Raw genomic sequence first — 21,965 nt, forward strand, 5'->3', positions numbered from 1 at the left:
TGTCCACTGGGTAGGAATAGGATCACTACTAAATCCATTGCCACAGAACAGTGTGTTATAGCAGCAATGTTGACATACACTTTTGGCTCTGTGCCACATCCCTGACCCACATTGTACACCCAAAGGTGCTATTAGGTGCAGAACAAAAGGCAATTTATGTGAGGGAATCAATGCATTCACAAAGTATTAGAGTGTGACTCCTCACCCCCACCCAGTGAAGGGTAGGTAAAAATAATAATCCAATAAATAATAATAGGTCCAAGCCAACTGCCTCCTTAGATACTTTTTTAAAAAAGAAAGTAAAATAAGTGGTGAGTTCTCTTCATAGAACTCCCACATTGGCCCTGACACTGTAATCCACGTTACTGTTGATTTAAGACCAACTCCCAGAAGACCTCTAGCCAGAGGAAACGAATGGTATGACTAAAAGCTGAGACAAAGCTCAATGTAGACTGATCATGGCTGAATGAAAGCCTGTTGTTTGGCAAATATATCTCCGTTATTGAATAGTTCATGTTCACCATGTCTCAGCTTCTGGCTCTTGGCCTAAAGGGAACATTACAAACTGACGAGATATTTTTGTTTACAGCACTGTAGCTATAGTCATTTCGATGGCCAGGATACCCCCACTTTCTGTACTCTGTTCCACCCTATTGGACTCAGCACCGTGCAAAGGTTAAAACAAAGGTATTTGTGTCACCCAGCCTTCTCCAACCTGGTGTCCTCCAGATAATTTGGACTACTGCTCCCATCATTTCTAAGCATTGGCCACATGGATTGGAACTCTACTTGGAGCTGCAGTCCAAAATATCTGGTGGGCATCAGGTTGGGGAAGGACAGCTCAGAAAAGGCCTGCTGGAGGCTGCTGTCCAATCAACAGCAACTGCGCAGAGTTCCAGGTCTCCAGTGTTGTTCCCTGACACAGTTTTCAGTAACAAACAGTGACATCCTATGCATACTTTCCTGGAAGTAAGTTCTATGTTCTGTGGGGTTTGCTGTATGCTCAGAGGTGTACCTAGGGTCTCTTGAGCCCTTGGCAAAGAGCTGTATTGACAGCCCTCTCCTCACCCCAGAAATATGAGAAGCAGCAAGCTTTCCTGGACAGGAGGAACATGCCTCCTTGGGGTTGGATGCTCTCTGCCTGGAAGCCACGCAGAGGACCTCCCTTTCTGTCCCCTCCTGCGAAAGCAGCAGCAGCAGCATCTTTTCCTGCCGGCGATCCTGCCAGATTCTTTCTGTGGCAGTGCAACTTGTACAGCACATTGGCAACAAATACTCACACAGTTGTTCAAAAATAATTTTACACCATTTATCAAATATGTGAGAAAGAGACAATTACTTACAGGTGTTGGAGCAGGTGTTGGAGTTCTGAGCTGGGGGTGCTCCAGGTGTTGTGGGGAGGACTTCAACACCTGATAGGTTATTTTTACATCCCTGGTGGTGCCAGTTTCACCAACCCCTAGGTATGCCTCTGAGTATGCTCAGCATTACAGCCTATGTGTCCTTTATTGTGTAGTTATCCTCAAACTGTTGTAATAAGTCAATCTTCCACCTGGAAATTTAGCACGGTGCAAGCGGAAAGACAGGAATGACATGGTTTAATATTTGTCAGTGGCCCCCTCCTGCCCATTTTGCACCTATGTGCACATTCTTTCTGGGAAAAAGAAATTAACCCACTGTAAATTGTATAGATTTAAACTGCCAAGAGGAAGGCAGCCGCTTGTGAATATGTGGTCCCAGGATTACATCCTACTTAATTAGGAAAATACTTACACTCAACGGAGGTTGCCAACAGCATCTGCTATTTGATTTTGAGAGCTGCCAAGTTGGAAGAAGGAACTGTTTCCTGGTCAGATTCCAACTTGGATAAAATTGTACTTTTCTTACCTGAAATGTTTCTTCCTATAAGTTTGGAATCAATAATAAGGAATTGGTGTAAGATGAAACAAGTCTATTTTGAGGCGGCTTGTGCAAATCCCCCATCTCTTTTATTCGATTCCAATAAGGCTGAACAATTGCAAGGGAAATTTGTTTCTCATTAGGTTCCTATCTTCTAACTCATAAACACTTGACTGAATACAAAGCAACTCCTAATCAGTCATTAAACGAGATTTATTAACACAGCCAAGGGCAAACTGTGGGAAAAGCAAACCTTGTAAAGTCTACAGTATTTGAGAAGAGAATGCAGCTGGCAACAGAGACACTCAAGTTTCAGACAGAGGTGCCAATTCACTTACAATGCTATGAAAGTTTTTCACTGGTTTGGTACCCAACTTTCTGTCATGTATTCTAGAAAGATGACTGGAGACAGTTTAGCTTGTCCTGCAATGCTACCATGCATGAAAAAAATATAGTATATTCTGCATTTTTATTAACTCATTGGAATTTAGGATTTAACTATTTCATTATTATTCCCTTTAATACTGTGCCCCCCTGTATTTATGTGAGCTTCATATTTATTGTTGTTGTTATTATTATTATTAAAGTTTTCTTGGTTTACAAAAGTATGCGCAATGTCTCTTCTTTCAAGTTACATTTTCCATAGATCAGTTTCAATTGTTGAGACATTAGGGTTACATTAGGAAGAAAAGGGGGGGGGAGAGGTGGAGGGGGCCATGGTGAGTGGGGGTGGGGTTTCTATTTTACTTAATGTATGTGTGGGGTTTTGTGTCAGTGTTGTTTGTGCAGGTTCTCTTTGCTATTTGCTTGTGATCCTTTGGTGGTGAGAGAAGTTGGGGTTGGCCTGGGGTGTGGTTGCCTGTTTGTGATTGGCTGTGGTGAACTTTGTTTTCGTGCGTGAATGGGGTGTGTGTGTTTTTGAATCAGGTTAGCCATATTGATTCATATGCTGTTGGTGGATTCTTGTCGTTGTCTTGTTGGGCTGTGTATGTGATAAAGGGGAGCCATACTGGGGTGAAGGCATCTTCTTCTATTTGTCCCCGTGTCAGTTTCAGTTTATTGGTTAATTTTTCTAGTAGGGCTGTTTCCCATACTATTTGGTACCATTGATCCATGTTTACTCCTGACAGGTCTCTCCAGTGTCTGGTTATCATGTTTCTGGTTGCTGAGAGTAGGTGGGTTATAAGTTCTTTGTGATTTGAGTGGGTCTTGGAAGATGTTTAGTAGGGCCAGTTCTGGGTTGATATCTAATACTCATATTTTACATATTTCTCGTATGGCTGTTGTCAAGAGTAGTTGGATTTTGGGGCATTCCCACCACATGTGGAGGTATGTGCCTGTGGAGGTGCACCCTCTCCAGCATTTTGGTGAGGTTCATGGGTGTATTAGCGCTAATTTCCTAGGTGTAAGCTTCATATTTATGTGTGCAAGATTGCAGCCTATATCAGGACCTCATTGTAAGTCTCATTACATAAGTGAGGATGTATTTTTTTTAACTAACAAGGCTTCAGCCTATGTTTTTATCTGGGAATAGGTCCTTTTGGTCATTGACTTACTTCCAATGTAATATTGGTAGGACTGGGATGCAAATTAACAATATAAAAATATTTTTAGAAAAAGAAACTGTGGAATAATCTGCCTACATATCCTTTTAAAAATTATATTCATTTAAAATATTTGTAACTAGCACCATCATTTTCAGAAAGTAAATTACAAAAGCATAAAAAAACTAAAACAGCACAGAGAAACAAGAGCAACATAGCACCACCAGCAGCAAAAATTAGAGCAGAAAAAGCAAGAGACAGGTCAGCCTATACAACAGAACAATCAATTACAAAACAAAAGCTTTCTCACAAATGAAGATTTTCCTAGCTTCCAAAAGACCATTAAATAGGGAGTTCCAGAGTTTAGGTGTCACAACAACAAAAGTCCTTTCCCTGTTCTTGACCTAAGTGTATTTCAGCAACTGTTTGGACTAGGGATGGAAAGAGCTGTTCCTTTCAGCTCTTTTAGACCCCTACCCCCTTTCTAGTCTTAAATTCAGCTCTCCATATTATGCAGCAATTATTTCCTTGACATCTGATGGAAGGGTGTTCTGCAGGGAGGGTGCCACTGCCGAGAACATCCTCTGCCTGGTTCCCTGTAACGTTGCTTCTCGCAGTGAGGGAACTACCAGAAGGTTCTCTGGTCCTGGATCTCAGTGTCTGGGCTGAACAATGGAGGCAGAGATGCTCCTTCAGGTATACAGGGCCAAAGCAGTTTAGGGCTTTAAAGGTCAGCACCAACACTTTGAATTGTACTCAAAAGCATACTGGGAACCAATGTAGATCCTTTAGGACTGGCAGCTCAGCCTAGTGAGGAAGACACTGCATGACTTTTGTACCTGCACCATCTTCTAGACCAGGTGCTGCTAACTATTGATGGACAAGTCCAAGGCCCATGCTTGAAGCCCTTCTTATGGTTCTTTATATTTAAGCAGGACTTTGACTAGACTGTCCTTTGACTAGGTATAAAATAGGGCACATGGCCACCCTACTTATCTAGCCTTGGGCATATGTGACCTGCTGACATTTCACTGCATTAACTCCACTTTATAGTAAAGGATGTTTATCATGACTATGATGCGATGCTTCAATCTGGCTGAAAAACATCTTTTCGATGTTTTCTTTTTACTAGTTACCGGACCACATGTCCAGGAAGATAAAACAAATGTTCCCAATGAAACAAGAAGAAATAAGAAATTATCTCTGGTGTGGTGAGGGCTCCCTTCCACCTCCCAACATGCACAAAATAAAGAAAAAACTTCAGGCTCCCAACTGAAGTTTTAAAACCCAGGAGAGAAGCAACAACGGAAGAACTATTTAAAAATACATACACATGGCACCGTTTAATCAGCCACCTCCCTTCTGTTAGTTGGGCTTTGTAATCTGAGAACGGAAAAGGGAGCGCCAAGATAGAAGCACTCTAAATAAAAGATTACTAATCAAACACCTGAGACAAGTGGAAATGTACATATGCCTTGTGTAGGTTCAAGCGGAGAAACGGAACAGGAGGAAATGCTCCTTTCAGATTACAGACATGTTTCCTATTTGCAGTGTTTCCCCTCCCTGTTTGCAAACTTCCTTTACAAAAGCTGCTTTCCTGCATTATATAGCTATAGAACGGTTGCCAGTTGGACAGCAGAGTCAATTTGATTCAAGAATCCCAACTGTGTGCAGGATGGCTGCCATGTTCATTAGAAACATTGATGAAGGGCCAAATCATGCGTTTTGTTTCATTTCGCTGGTAAACCAATATCGAAATCTACTCCAGCATGCCCAGAAAGGGGGAAGACCCCCCCCCCCGACAGGCAAATATATCTGATCTGCACTCAGAATTCTTTTTCATGTGTGACTATGGCTCAGGACAGGGCTGGCCCTATCATTAGGCAGACTGAGGCAACTGCCTCTGATACAGTGGAGTCCAGACTGCTTCTGTACCCAGAATGGTAATGGTCACCATCTTGTCTTTTGCCTCGGTCAGAAAATGTATTGAGTTGCCCTCCGTAGGAGAGACCTTTTCATGTTGTTATTGTATTTTAATGTGATTCTGCCTGGTAAATTATCAAGCCAAGTGGTATATAGGTCTTTTAAATAACCACGTTGTTTGTTCTGTGTTTATTTATTACCTTTATATCCCATGTTTCCTCCAATAAATTCAAGGCAGCACCTGCTTTGTTCAACTTTTATGTTCATAATAATCCTGCAACATTAGGCTAGGCTGAGAGATAGTGAGTGGTCAAAAATCAGCCCAGTAAGCCTTGTGGCTGAATGAGGATTTGAAGTTGGGTCTCCCATGTAAAAGATAAAAGTTCAATGTGCATAAAACATTGTGTTTGTGTACATTGTGTATGGAATGTTGTGTGGAGGTTTGCATTTCAGAAAACTGTAGCAAGTGCTGAAGGTCCTTGTGCAGCTAAAGTGGCAAAAGAGGGTGGAGTCTTTGTTTCAATGTTCTGTTAATTGATGACCCATCCCGGGGAGTCTGGGTTTCTGTTGGAAACTACCAGCATACTGAATAAACAACTTGCTTATATGAATCTCTCTCTGGGACCAGAAAGAGGATGGTCCTTCGACTATACTAACATGTAAGAGCTTAAAGAAAACTGAACTGCATTTCTCATTCTTTAAGAGCAATGTGTTGATTTGTATTTGCATCGTTTTTGTAACAAGTTTAAAGATAGTTTGCGGTAAAACTTTGAAACTCTTTCTTGTGGTGGAGAGCTTATTGATTCATACGCTGCCTCTAACATTCCATTCTTAGTTTAAAACTTTAACCAGTACATCACACTGGCTGCCTAGTGTGACTTCTGCTGCTGCTTACCTCTAAAAAGGTAGTGTGTGAGTCTTCCTTTTGCTTTTCTTTGAAATCATGATGTCTATATACTTTACAGCTGCGAGACCAGAAATGTTCAGTAAAGATGAATCACATCCCCATGTCACTCTAAGAATCTGTAGTGGCACTTACATGATATTGTCTATTAAGTCATGTAAATTCCCCATAAAACAAGGAAGTGGAGGACAGTTAAAGTGCAGCATGGGTGATGCAGGACATGTTCGCTCCCCTCGCACCTATCATTTTTCCCCTAGTCATTTTTCTCTCTTTTCATTTGCAGTTATCAGTCCTGGTCCACAACACTTTACTGCCTAAAGCAGAGCATCAAATGGCATCCTCTCATGCTGGGGCCATCAGAAGTCTCAGTGGTCTTTCAAGAGAAAATTGGCCGAGGATAAGCAGTAATCACGTGGAAAGTGCAGGCACACCATTTTCCTCCTACCCCTTTATGATGTGCTTTAAACCATCTACTGCCACCTCCCTGCTTTATGGGAGATTGACATGAATGACCCCATCTTAATATACAGGTTGAGTTATCATAATGTCTAGCTTCGTGCTAAGGCTGGTCACACAACTTAGGATGGAGAGATCTGTAAATTTTGATTTCACTCTTTCTCATTGTTCCTATTTGAGCCTGTACTGCATCAGATGGGTTTCATTTTTTTAAGTCCTTGTGGGAACTCCACGGGATTTCAGCGCCTGTGTCTCCTAATGTACACATTTGTGCAAGCAATTCCCCTAATATAATGCTTTTGGAGTTTTATTTGGATTTAGCAAAAAGCTTACAAATCAACTTTGACATGACATTGCAAGAGAACTGCTATTGCTGGCCACTGATCTTGGCTCGCCTTCTTGCTGGTCTGTCCCTTAGATTTGCAAAGCTCCCTTTGTGACAGGAAATTTCTGTCTGGAGACAATCCCTGGTGCGCTTGAGAACTGCGCACAGATGATCTCTTCATCTGCACGGCCTCTGCCGACTTCCCAGCCTATGACTCATCTGAGGGCGTCTGACATCTTGTATCTTTCCTATTCATTCTGTCTAGGTTGCTTAGAAATCCAAGCCATGAATGTCCTTATCACCCTGTGGCTCTCCATTAATAACTAAACATACCACAGATTATCATGAGACTATTGAAACAATCGAGCTCTTTTCTTGTATACACTCTGGTTTACTCAGTATTGAAAGGGAAATCCCTTGAAAGGCACATGGCTCATATCTGGCTGTCAGATCATGCTGCAGATACTGCTGCTTTACTGATAAGAAGGCAGCAACAGGGCAGGATCTTGTGCTGCTGTCTTTGAGGTGGTAACCTGAATCTGGGACCTTGGAGATGGCTGACAGGGATTTGTTGCAAGGTCTGCATAAAAGTGCTGGAGTGGATGGGGATTCATATACCACCACCACCAACCACCCATTCAAAAATGTGTAAGAGGGTTGCATGGGCTAGCTGCTCCCCCATGGCTAATGCACAGGCAGCCACACTGCCAATCTCTCTGCTTGTTCACCATGCATGAGAAGCAATGGGAGCTGGTCCACTAGGATAAGTGGGGAGGGTGACCCTCCAGGCTTAGTCTGCCCTCAGCCACCCACATTCACAGCATACATACTGACCTTTAAAGCCCTAAGTGGCCTCAGCCCTGTATACCTGAAAGAGTGCCTCCATTGCCATCGTTCAGCCTGGACACTGAGCTCCAGCTCCGAGGGCCTTCTGACACTTCCCTCACCGGGAGAAGTGAGCTTACAGGGAACCAGGCAGAGGACCTTCTCGATAGTGGTGTCCACCCTGTGGAACACCCTCCCATCAGTGGTGCCCACCCTTTGGAACACCCTCCCATCAGATGTCAAGGAGATAAGTAACTATTCAACTTTGAGAAGACATCTGAAGACAGCCCTGTATAAAGAAGTTGTTAATGTTCAATGTTTTATTATGTTTTTTATATCTGTTGGAAGCCACCCAGAGTGGCTGGGGCAACCCACACAGATTCGTGGGGTACAGATAGTATAACAAGTAACAATTAATAATAATATAAATTCCACTATGATAGCATTTTAAATAGTCATGGCTCCCCCCAAAGAATTATAGAAGCTGAAGTTTGTTAATGGTGCTGCGAGTTGTTAGAGACCCCTATACCCTCTCACAGAGCTACAATTGCATGCCAAGGCCCTGTGACCTGCAGTTCCCTGATAGATAATATACACACGGACACTACTATTTAGGTTTATGGGTTCAACTAGGCCACAACTTTATTGGTCACAGATGTGAGCAGTCTGACTTAGGCATTAGGTAAAGCCAGACTATATCTTAACTCCTGCCCATCTGCAGGGAGTCCATCTAAGGGTAAACTACCAATAGGGGGAGCCCTATGACTTACAACAAATAGGGGCACCCAGAGGGGTCCTTGTTGAGGTTGTGGCATGACCCTAGCCCACGTCTGGGCATCAGACAGAATCCACACCCCTGGATCCCTTTAACAGAATACCCTTAATGAGGAGGGGCAGGCGGAGGCTATAACCCCCCTTCCATCCAAACAAAGGCTTACCCAATGCCTAACCTCACAAAGTTGTGATGATTGCTACAAGATAGGCAAAAACCAAATGGCTGGTGCCAATTTGCCAAGCGGAAAAAAATTCTACCCGACCCCAACAATATGGCGGCCAACATTTGTCCATAGCGAGGTCATGTCATAGCAAAGCATAAAAAGAGGGTGGGTGGGTTGGAGGATCCAGTGAAGGACACAAGAGGAGGGCCCCCTGGCCGCACAACAGTTTATGTTTCCTGTGGCTACGCCTCCCGCCAGCACTGATTGGAAAGTGGGGCCGCCCCAGTGCCGGTGATGCAGCCTGGACGGTGATGAAGGGGGCGTCAATCTCCTCCCCCTCGACCGATCACTGCCTGGCCACAACACCACCCACCCAAAAAGCTGAGCAGACTTCCCAGAGTTCCCTGGGAAGAGAGATTGACTGTTAAACCATTCTGGAGAATTGTAGCTCTGTGAGGAGGATTTGGGGTCTCCCCCTCCCCAAAAGATGGGAGCTTGTGCGATGGGGAAAGCGATGGGGAAATGCACTGGAAAAGCAGTGCTTTGACACAACATCAACTAATCTCCCCTCAGGGTGGGGGGATCAGAAGAATTGCTCAGGAAATAGCCACTGTTGTCTTATCTCCATTCACACAAATTGGAATGAATGCTCCATGCGTAGGTTGTCTGGAAGCGGCCTGGCAGGATTCTGAACGGATAATCTGGCAATGCAGACCAAATTGACCCACTGGGTGAATAAAAGGATGGTGCTTCTGCTGCAGTGATAGGTTTCCATCTCCCTGGTTGGTTGTTTCAATAAGTTTATCATTCTTCCCTATTTTTCTTTTGGAATTGTCAATTTAAAAAAACCTGATGTACTTTTCAGAAAGCTAGGGAGAAAAATATATATATTTATTCAGTTGCACCATGAGTGGGTCTGTGACCTTTTTAACTTGGCTGGGAATCTGCAGGAAAACAGCTGTGTGATGTTTTCCAGTTGTGAAACGATATCAAAAGTGCAGAGCTCGTCTTCATGTCTAGCTTTTTTAGTATCTGTGCCGTGAACTTCATAGGCACTTTTTGTCCCTATGAGTCAAGAATCATGAGTCAAACTTACTTGTCATCTATAGGGTTACTTTGGGGTGAGCCAAACCCCATTAGGAACTTGCACTGTTTAGATCCACAGGCCTACATCCTGAGCAATAGATTAGGAAAACGTTTTCCCTGGGGGCATGACTGACTACAAACACACACACACACACACACACACAAAGGAGGAGGAAAAAGAACAGCAAGAATAAGAAAAAATAGTTCCTAACTCCATCCCAAATTATGGTGGCCTTGTCCACGTGAGAATTCCATTGCAGGTCTAGAACTGATTGAAGGAGTTCTGTGTAATTTATTTTAATGATTTGAGCATATTTATATACCACTAAATTATTAAAATAATCAAAAGTAACAAACAAGAAATACAGATACATAAAATAAGTATCAGAATTATATTTCACAGAGCAGAAAACGCCTCCAAACCCAATAAACAATAATTGACTGGGCTACGTATCAGAGAAATACAGTGGTACCTTGGGTTAAGAACTTAATTCGTTCTGGAGGTCCATTCTTAACCTGAAACTGTTCTTAACCTGAGGTACCACTTTAGCTAATGGGGCCTCCCGCTGCCGCTGCGCCGCAGGAGCACACTTTCTGTTGTCATCCTGAAGCAAAGTTCTTAACCCGAGGTACTATTTCTGGGTTAGCAGAGTCTGTAACCTGAAGCGTGTGTAACCCGAGGTACCACTGCACTGCTTAAACATATTCAGCTTAAGGTTATTGTCCCTCATCCAGCCCATTACCCAAGTCAAAGCACCAGTTCAGCATCTTCATAGTCTCACCTTACTCAGATGACAAAGAGAGGTAGAGCTGTAATGACAGTTGTAGTTGTGGTGGTTTCCATGCTGATCAAAGATAGCTCAAACTAGTAGCCGGGACCAGTGCAGGCTATTATTTATAGTGGCAAAACTTGAGGTTGGTGAATCCCTCTTCTTAAAGTCTACTCTCTACCATTTAGGCTTTGTCCTTGTGTGCATTGCTCTTGTTGCTAGGCAGCTGTCATCTAGAAGTATCCTACTAGCATAAAGTTTGCAGCAGTGTGTTTCTCTCTATGCCATTCAGCTCCATTTTATGTTTTCAAAAGTGCATCTTTTTCCATCTTCAAGACAATGAAAATAGAACAGGAGCTAATGGGGAAATACATATAGTTCTGAGTCGAATGGTCTTGTATCACATTAAAATTTCATCAAGTGATTCAGTTGACATCTTAGGCCCATTACCATTTGATCTAGGGCTTCATTCTTGTTTTCAATTAAATTCTGCTAATTGCTTTAAAAGATGCTTTCAAATTTCCGTATTATTGGCATCCTGGTTTCACGACATCTTCCTGCTTCCTCTTGTATTATATTAGGGCTAACAAATGAGAAGACTGCTCTGTCTCCGGCTTCTCTACTTACATGAAATTGTTTTGATTGTGGACAATGAATACATTTACCAGGAGTTATAAAATCCCAGCTACTTCACATGTCATCTTCTGAAAAAGCTCTCCAGAATGTTTTAACTATCATCATCCTCTTCAGCTATTATACACCCCAGAGCTTTGAATGCATCTGAGATGGGAGCTGCAAATTTTATCTCTTGTCATTCTTCCTCCCTGTCTGTTCTCACAAAGAGCAAAGTTTAATGGGTAGCATATGCTGTTAGGAGAACCTTTGTTCCCTCACCAGACACACCACTGCCAAGTCTCACCATGTTTCAGTGCCTCTTGAGCATTATCATTTTTGGGGCTTGAGTTTCCTGCAGTATGAAGCTGACATGTATGAAGCCCAGAATATTTGCAATACATTTAAATGGAATATTTAAGCCATCACTCAAAGACCCGGTATTCCTCTCCCCCACCCCTCACAAGTCCTTTCACTGACCGAAACTTGGCAGGTTTGCCGGCAGTCTGATAAGGGTGGCTGAGGGACTCCTCCCAGTCTCAACAGCAAAACCATAAGCAATAGCCTTGCAAAGGAACATTTGAAGTGAAATTAATGATTAAGCTGTGCAGTCCTCTGGCTCTCATACAGTATTTCATCAGTAAATACATTAAAATGTTTTTATTATTATTAATTCTTGTTGCTCGGGACATTAAAATGGATGTCTGGTTTGCGGTCTCACAAAATATCTTAGACATGTCAAAAAATGGTGTTGGCAGAATCATCTGTCTGTGACTCTCCTTGTTGTGGAATTTCCCAGGAGATTTGTCTGATTATGTCACATTCTGCTGACAGCTCCTTAGAAACATGTGTGTGTTTCAGAAATAAGAAGTTATTCTCTTTTTTAAAATGTTAAATAGTTTTTTCAAACGTAGTTCTTTGTCTTTCATTAAAGGTCTTCTAATATAAAAAACATATGATACTATACAAGGGTGGAAGAATCAGCCAGTGATTTTTTATTTCTCTCAGTTTCTAATCCCCCCCCCCCCAATTTTAAGATCCACATCAGTTTGCTTTTTTAAAAAGTCCTCATTTTTAAATTTAATTTATTCATTTAGACAACTTATAGATCACTTAAAAAGGTAAAGGACCCCGGACAGATAAGTCCAGTCAGAGACAACTCTGGGGTTGCAGCGCTCATCTCGCTTTACTGGCTGAGGGAGCTGGCGTTTGGCCGCAGACAGTTTTTCCGGGTCATGTGGCCAGCATGACTGAGCCACTTCTGGTGAAACAAGTGCAGCGCACAGAAACACCATTTACCTTACCGCCGAAACGGTACCTATTTATCTACTTGCACTTTGACGTGCTTTTGAACTGCTAGGTTGGCAGGAGCAGGGACCGAGCAACGGGAGCTCACCCCGTCGTGGGGATTCAAACCACTGACCTTCTGACTGGCAAGCCCTAGGCTCAGTGGTTTAGACCACAGCACCACCCATGTCCCAATAGATCACTTACCATGTATATATATATAAAATCTTATAGCATTTTATAAAATGCATGCAACTTTGTAAGTATTTTGATATAATTCTCTCCTAAAATACACATATTTATTCAATCTTGCCTAATATACACATATTTTCAAGCCATGCTATCCAATATAATGCAATTATGTATGTTCCCTTTTTACTACTATATGTATTTCTTGCACACTTTCCTCTGATATAGACAGTTTTGCATGTGTTTATTTGGTCAGAGAACAATATCTCAGAATTCAAAGAGGCATGGATTTAAAAGGCAGCTGTATTTGGTTCATTTTGGGAACCAAAATGATATATGGTAAATATGGTGATACCGTTATATATATGCCATCACACAGGTGCCACAGCAGCAACAGTTCATAAACATGCAAACACATCACTGTACTAAAACTGCCAAGAGGAGAAAAGCTGATTTCCAATCATTACTGTGAGAACATAAAATAACCTCTCCAAAGTTAAAGGTTAACCCTGAGATGCACTACTGTTGTAAATGCTGTATGTAAACTCTGTTCCAAATTATTTATAAAAAAAATCTCCTACCCACTTAGCTGTGCTATAAATTATTTGTATCTGGTTATTTTCTAGGCAGAAGACACTTTTGCATTGCTGCACAAAATCAATTATGGAGAGTGTCTCGGGTGGAGGGAATAATCTAAACATTTCCTGAGAGATGTCCTTTGGGTTGCTTCCCCGAATCTGCACAAAATCAGCCAAGTTCTCAGATGATATTCAACCAATCCCCAGGAACTGGCACAGTCAACAGATTGTCAACATTAAGAGCCTGAGAGTCTTCAGCACACTTTTCAAGGGTGGAAATTCATGGCTTAGTGGGCTTTTAACTGATAGGTCACTGTACTAGTGAATGCATGGAAACAGAGGAACATGCCACCCACTTAGCTATCTGATATGTAATCCACCCTCTCCACTGAATTGCCAAACAGCAGGAAATCTGATAATCACAGAGCTTGCCAGATCACTTCTTTTCACCAGACAATGAAAAAGGATGAGGCTACTGTGACTTCTGCTCTGTGACTCCACTGGTCCTACTGTCCACCCTTTTTTCCTGTTAGTAAGCAAAATGTTTGCATTCTGTTTTTCAACTTATAGCCACATAGGCATGACTTACCTGCCCCAATTGCATTGTCTGTAAGAAGCCAAGCCCCCTGGTTTTTGGTGCTAACTCATGGTTGCATCATGCATGGTCCCTCAACAGGCCACAAATGGTCTGTATCTCATGCTGGCCTAACATGGCCATAGAGGTATCCCATGCTAAAGCAATCATATAGTAGATTTTTCTCTCCAGTATTATAATATTGGCACTAGACACCACCCAGCATCTGACACATGGTATCTCTTCCCTGTACGATGGATAGGATATATCTTGCTGTCGGGAAGTTGCTGATTCTTGATTCTTTACTTGAGATACCTCCTTTTACAAACTGTTTGGGGTTTAAGGTTGCAACCATAGACCCACTTACCTGGGAGTAAGCCGCATGGAATCCAATGGGACTAGTTTCTGAGTAGTCCTGTATAAGATTGCCCTACAAGTGAACACCAACCCTGAAACAACCACACCTCCCTAACCCTAGGTGTTCCCAGATAAATTTATTCTGTGTCAAAGTCCGGTTGCACTCCACATTAACGATTTCAAAACTATGAAGACCAAGACAAGCAAGTTCAAACATTGTTTGCCCTAGTTTTGTTTTCCCTAACTGAGCTTGAGTTTATTTATATACCATAATTTCCACAAATGCATTTGTGCTCAAAGGAACAGTCTAAATGGAGCCGTACAATAGCCATGATACATCATAAATTCATAGTATCACTTCAACGTAACTCTAAAAACTCAACCATTAGCAGTTCCTTTAACATATATCACAACTGAAAGAAGCGTAAAACTCACCAGAAGCTAATAACTTCATATCTGAACATAACCCCAAAGATTACAGATGGCATTATTACCTAGCAACCCCCTCTCTCAAATCTTTTTTACCTCAATCCAAAATGCCAGAAGTTCCCTTCTAGAAGCAGCTTCTTTATGAAGACTCCTAGGACTCGAAGGTGCAGGAAGGCAAGTGCCAGCTGCTTTGGTCCCTGGTGATTCTGCAAATGTCTCTGTTTTGCGATGGTGTGATAAAAGAAGCATTCATTGCTATTGGGCCATACTAGGCACCCATGAGAAAACCTCACAAATGTCTTCCCTTCATCTTCTATTCATACAGGAAACCAGGCAGAGGGCCTTCTCGGTAGTGCCAACCACCCTGTGGAACACCCTCCCATCAGATGTTAAGGAGATAAGTAACTATACAACCTTTAGAAGACATCTGAAGGGAAGTTTTTAATGTTTATATTTTATTATATTTTTGTGTATGCCCAGAGTAGCTGGGGCAACCCAGTCAGATGAGCAAGGTACAAATAATAAAATTATTATTTATTATTTTCTCAGGAGAGAATTAAAGCTCATTGGAACCATAGCTAACACCTGACCATCAAAGGGAACATGCATGTGTGATGCACTCTCTCTTTTTTGCATTTCTTTGTGTTTAATGAGATCATATATTCTTGAAGAATGATAAATGGTTGTCAGGACCCATCTGAACATTTGGTTAATTTGAACACATTTTTGTGCCATGAGCTCATATTAGAGCACAGAGAGCTTATCCATCTCTAATTTAGTTATATGGTCATTACATGGAAAATCCACTTCAGATAAAGCAAAGCATTTCCATACTCTAGTTACACAAGTATCAGGTCACAGCAATTATGCACAAATGCCAGAGAGACAGCAAAACGCCACTGCAGGGTTAAACTGTAAATGCTTTGCGCTAATAATAAGGAGGGTGGGACGATATATGGCAATTGGGATGAAGCAGGAGAGGGATTAGATGCTAGATCAGAAAAATAGCTGAAGAGGGGTTTTTTAATTTATGTTTGGGAGGGAAGAAGCGGTTTCTTTGTTTCAATGGACTGCATTCCTATAACCACTTTAACAACTCAGACGTGATAACCAAAACAGTAACATAATAGGCTTCAGTCCAAGGACTACAGAGCAACTATTCTTTGAGTTTTCCTCCTTTGTCCTAGATCCTTGGAATTTTATCCACAGAGAGCCATTCCCACCTCCTCAACATCATCCTGGAAATAATGAGCTACACCTGTGACAACATTTCCTATATCTTTCTCTTCCTGCCCATCACCCAAAGAACTGGCTCATACTCCAGCTATCTCCCTCCCTCAGGGGCTGTTCTAGTCATATTCCTTCTAGACTCCATGAGACTAAACTTTGAGCCTTTTCCACACTTCCAAATGTGTCTGTCACATTTCTCCTCATTCTTCTTTCTTCATTTTCCATCACAGACTCTTCCTCATTCCCCTGCACGTTACATTTCTCTGGGTTGTTTCATCTGATCTAACATCTTTGGGATAACCGGCCTCATATAATCAACATGCTTAAGTCTAAGTAGTGCATGAAGGGGTTAATGTCATAGAGTAAGCTATCCTGCCAGGCTTAGCTATGTCACTTCCCTCACCTTGGAAAGAAATAGGTAATCAAACCTATTTTCCCCCACCCCCAGTCTACCTGAGAAGCTCATCGTGTGAAGAGTTTTGAACTGGTTGCTCCAGTTCAACCATATGGCTCTCACTACTCTTGAGTTCCTAAATCAATAATCTAGGAATTTTCACCACTTTGTAACAAAGCTAAGTTTTACTGCCTGTGCAACTTTTCTGATTAATGTATGGAAAAGCACATGAACCAGATCTTTGAAGAGTTTGTAAGTAAGCATTTTTTAACTTGCCATACATGTGGTCTTTTCCTATGCTAGGGGAAGAAGGAACTTATGAAGGAACTTGGAAGGGCATATTTTAAAGGTCCAAGAACCTATATTTTGCACACTTTACTTTGCTTCAAATTTTGTGATTTTAAATCTCCGCTGGGGTTCTCTCACCAAGGAGTAATTGCCCCAAACAGTTCTTCAGCCACATAGGGCATAGAAAAACACATACACTAAGATGGTACGTGAATTAAATGCATATATTATTGAAAATAACATGCAAAAATGCATTTTATTAGAAAAAATTGCTTTGTAAAAATGTGAGTATTAGGCAAAATTACAGTATGTTATGTTAGGAAAAATTCACACTTAAATGCTGATGGATTTAAATGAGAACTTTAAGAATAATCACAATGCAGAAATGTTGGTTTAAGATTTGAAAAGTGAGAAACTGAGAAAAACTGAAATGTTATCCGATCCCTAATTGTAAGTGATGGAACGTGTTTGCAGAAGAGGCCTTAATATTGAAATGAACAAGTCTTTTGATTTGTCATTAGCCCCGATTTTAAAAGCCTTAGGCAATTTTCAAATGGTTCGGTTCCACGCTGGCTCACATGGAGCCAGATTGCATTCTCTGTCAAAATCTGCAGGAGATTTAAAAACCTTATTTGCCTACTCTTCTATGACTGGCTGGTTGCTTTTATTCTCCTCCTTGCTGCCCCCAAAGTTCTTTCTTCCAATCTTGACAGGGTATGCACAGTTTTGATCCTTGAGAAAAGATGTGAGCCTTCTAACATATATGTCTCTTAGCAGATCTTGGGAGGATTCTTCGTTTGGAGAGATTCCACTTGGAACGCCCAGACCATGGAACAAATTCACTTGTTTTCTTTATTCTGAAACAACATGTGACTGGCTCCTTTTAAAACAAAGGACTTTGGGGAAGCATATCAGTTTGAGTCCCAGCCCAGACACAGCGCTATGCCAGGCACAGGCATTTGGGAGGGAATGGAGAAGTCTTGTTTTGTTTTTAACATAAAGGAAACTTTAGCCTTTTACTGTTATTTAAACATTATTCTTCCTTTACTTTAAAATGCCAAGTAAATTTGGATCTCCTTTGCAATAAAATAAAACTTTAAATAAATAAAGGCATAAATGCAACAGGAATGGACTGAGCTGCCTAATTCCGTCCTGTTTTAGTTTGGCTGGTGCTCAACCATAATAATAATAATAATTTATTATTTATACCCTGCCCATCTGGCTGAGTTTCCCCAGCCACTCTAGGTCTATGCCATAGGTCTATGCCACCCTGTTTCTGTGGATTTTTTTCAAAAGAGCACACAAATGACAGTATCCAACAAAGGATGCAGTCCCCTGTGCATCATAAAGTACCATTTCAGATATACATGAAAAGGATATCAAACGTCCCTTTCTGGACTGTACAATTTCAAAACTTAGATGGGGAGAATCACATGTTTGAATGCTTTCAACATTTTTTTTAAAAACCCTTGTTGTGGAAAGCTAGCATACCAGAGCTCAGGCAAAAGTTACAGGCTTCGTGGCATTTTAGCTTTCCAATCATGTACAGAGAATATTCTACAAGAGGCAGCATCTGAAGACACAACTCCTCACTTTCTGTGAGAAATGCTACAGTACCAGTAGGGATGTACCATTTAATTTTGTGCCTTTAAAAAACAACACTGGCAATGAATTTTAGCTAAAATTGGTTCTTGCTCCAATCTTGCTCAAACTAGTCATTTGAGTTAACACCAGTGGTTCTGCATCTCATTTATCAACGATGCTAGGATGTCCTTGAATCATTTTGATAATGAAAACACCAGCTGCTTCTGAGCACATGCAAGATAGTTACAACTCTACCATTATTTGTCTCAGTGGCCTTATTTAGAGAGCTGCAAGCCTTGCTAGGCATAAAGACACGGAGCAGCAAGAATCGGTTTGTAGTCATCGCACACACACAAATCAGGCTTCTGTTCTAAGCATAATCAAGCCAATCAATCATGGATGGATTGAATCTGTGATGTGTCTGCCATGTTTTCTAGAATCAGCAAAATCTGTTCCTCCTTCCATTTTTGAAATATTGTATTACTCACAAGAGACACCTAAAATGGCCCTTATGAAACCGTTTCATTTCTTTTAGTGAGAAGCCCAGCCATTTCCTGTTGTGGTTGTTCACTTTGATGACAAATGAATCGGCTCCTGAGATGCAGTTACTTAATGCATAATACATGAAATGCATCAAATTTACTCTCACAAGAGAATAAAGAAGACTTTGCATGCAGAGAAGTTTGGATTGTGGGTGTTCACTGGGAAGCAGGGGATTCCCTGCACACACACCCTCCAATTCTTTCAACAGCACCCACAACCCACCCTGGAGGGTTATCATTTTCTAACTGGGGTGGGGGGAATCCAACCCGATCTTAGTGCTGGACTGAACAAAGTAGGAATAAATCTCTGGCTCCTTGCGAACACAATAACAAGAGTTAATGTTCCTTTCATCACTAAATAGAGTTCTATGTTCTGAAAGAAAGTCCCCTTTTGCCTGGTGATGTAAATAAAGTAATAAGCATAGCCAACTGAAGGGCTGCCCAGGAAGTACTGAAAATGAGTATGAAGTGTTTGAGAAATTCATCAACAGAGTCATGGAGAACATAAATATGGCTAACTTTTTAATTAAAACTTAAATTGAATTCCCATGGTCAACATTTTTTCTTTTTATTCTGGGTGCAACACAGAGTCCAGCATCACTAAGGGTGAAGGATCTCATCCACTTGATAATTCCCACACACACACACACACACACACACACACTCCTGGGGTAAACACTGTGCCATTGCCTTTAATTGAATTGGACTTCCATGTAAGTGTGCATAGGTTTGCAGTCTTAGCCACAAAAATATTTACATGGGCTTCAGGTCCATAGTTTATATGGAGTATAGCATTGCTTCGGTTACTCTTCCCTCCACTGCTGCCACAGGATGTCTGGAACTCCCCTCGCTCTTGATGTTGCTCAGTGGCCCTTACTGCCTATGGTAATTCCCATGTTCCTTGGCTGTAAGGAAGGCCTGTCAGAGACGGGACATAGCTCAAAGAACATCTGCTCTGCATGCAAAAATCCCCATGTTTGATCCTCGGCATCTCCAGGCAGGGCTGGGGAAATTCTGGATTGCTACTGCCAATCAGGTTAACAATGCTGAGCTAAATGGACCAATGCTCTGGCATGGGATAAGGCAGCTTCCTTCAGTCTTGTGCACCACCTCATTATTGTCTTCTGTCCAGCAGCACTAGTCTGTGTCCAGGGCAGCTGTCTACCAACTCCATCTGGTATGGAGGCTGAGACCCTACCTGCCTGCAGACTGTCTTGCCTGAGTGGTGCATGCTCTAGTGTCTCCCACTTGGACTACTTCAACACACTCAACGTGGGGCTATCTTTGAAGGTGACCCGGAAACTACAACTAATCCAGAATGCGACAGCTAGACTGGTGACTGGGAGTGGCCGCTGAGACCATATAACACCGGTCTTGAAAGACCTACATTTGCTCCCAGTATGTTTCTGAGCACAATTAAAGTGTTGATGCTGACCTTTAAAGTCCTAAATGGCCTCGGCCCAGTATACCTGAAGGAACGTCTCCACCCTCATTGTTCAGCCTCAGAACACTGAGGTCCAGTGCCGAGGGCCTTCTGGCGGTTCCCTCACTGCGAGAAGTGAGGTTACAGGGAACCAGGCAGAGGGCCTTCTTGGTAGTGGCACCTGCCCTGTGGAACGCCTTCCCGTCAGATGTCAAGGAAATAAACAACTATCAGGCTTTTAGAAGACATCTGAAGGCAGCCCTGTTTAGGGAAGTTTTTAAAGTTTGAAATTTTATTCTGTTTTTAATGCTCTGTTGAATGCCACCCAGAGTGGCTGGGGAAACCCAGCCAGATGGACGGGATAGAAGTAATAAATTATTATTATTATAGTCTGGGCAAAATTACCATTCTGAACTCATCTTTGTGATGCTGTGAGAGACCTAGACATTCACCTTGTGCTTTCAGCTTGTGTTGTGATTCTTTCAGAAACCTGTTGGGTGGCCTTGGGGAAGCCACTTGGCTTACATTCATTTCTCCATAGCCAAACAAGGATAACAATTCGCTGCTTACTTTTCACATTTACTGCGGTGAATGACTCATAATTAGTTAATGTACAAAACTTGAAAATTGTAAAGAACTACATAAGTACTGCAGGTTATTGTTATTTTTACAAGCTGTCTCTCACATGGACTATCAGTCTGAAGGAGGCTTACAGCTTCTCAGGTTCCTTCAGACTTTCCCCCTCTTCTTTAAAACAACAACAGCAAAAGTTTCTGGCACTGATTTCTTAAGTAAAGATATTCACTTCTGTTGGGCAGGAATTCATGTAAAATAATCTTTGTTTGTCTGCCAATAATAATTTATTAACGATATTGCCTTGATAGATTTCTGTTGTTATATTTGTTGCTATAGTCTCTCATGAGTAACAGTCTTGATACATGCTCCAAGGAAAACTTTTCTGACACTTGATATATCATGTAATCTTATCACAGCATAATTCCAAAACAGCAACTCTGTATGACTATGCCCTCATGCAATCAATGTTAATGGCAGTTTAAAGAAAATCAAACAAGACATAAAGAAAGAGTATACCTTCCAACATTTCCTGGATGAAAATAGGGACATCCTATTCCATCATGATCATAATTTTATTATTTATACCCCACCCAGCTGACTGGGTTGCCCCAGCCACTCTGCGCAGCTTTCAACATATATAAATACACAATAAAACATTAAACATTAAAAAAAAACTTCCCTATACAGGTCTGCTTTCAGATCTCTTCTAAAGGTTGTATCTCTTATCTCCTTGGCTCAGGGGTCACATAACTCCACAGCCTCCAGCGAAAATAGGGATGTCCTAGGGAAAAGCGGGACATTCCAGGATCAAGTCAGAAGCCAGGACAGCTTACTCTAAGGTGTAGGATTGCAGCTTAAAACAAACAAATAAACAAACAAACAAGAAATCAAAAGTCAGCAGCAAAGATATGCACACATTCTGTATAATTGACCATTGAGATGGAATCCAAAGAACTGGAGATGTTAAGCAGATTGGTGACTATTTTTTTACTGTAACACTGATGAGCAGCAAAGATTTAATGGCTTCAACAGATGTGGCGTCCCTGGGACTGCACATCAGTATACTCTCGCCCAGGCAGGAACTGCAATTATCTCATGTTTTTCAAAACCTCTGGCCTGCAATTGAGTTGTCACAGTCTCCCAGACACTGCTGCAAGGCAGAGCAGATGGTGCTAGCTTACACACTTGGGGCATATTATTATGAGCATGTGCAAAGCACATGATTCCAACCA

Source organism: Podarcis pityusensis (assembly GCF_964106645.2).
Source record: "Podarcis pityusensis genome assembly, chromosome: 11".
Classification (NCBI taxonomy): Eukaryota; Metazoa; Chordata; class Lepidosauria; order Squamata; family Lacertidae; genus Podarcis; species Podarcis pityusensis.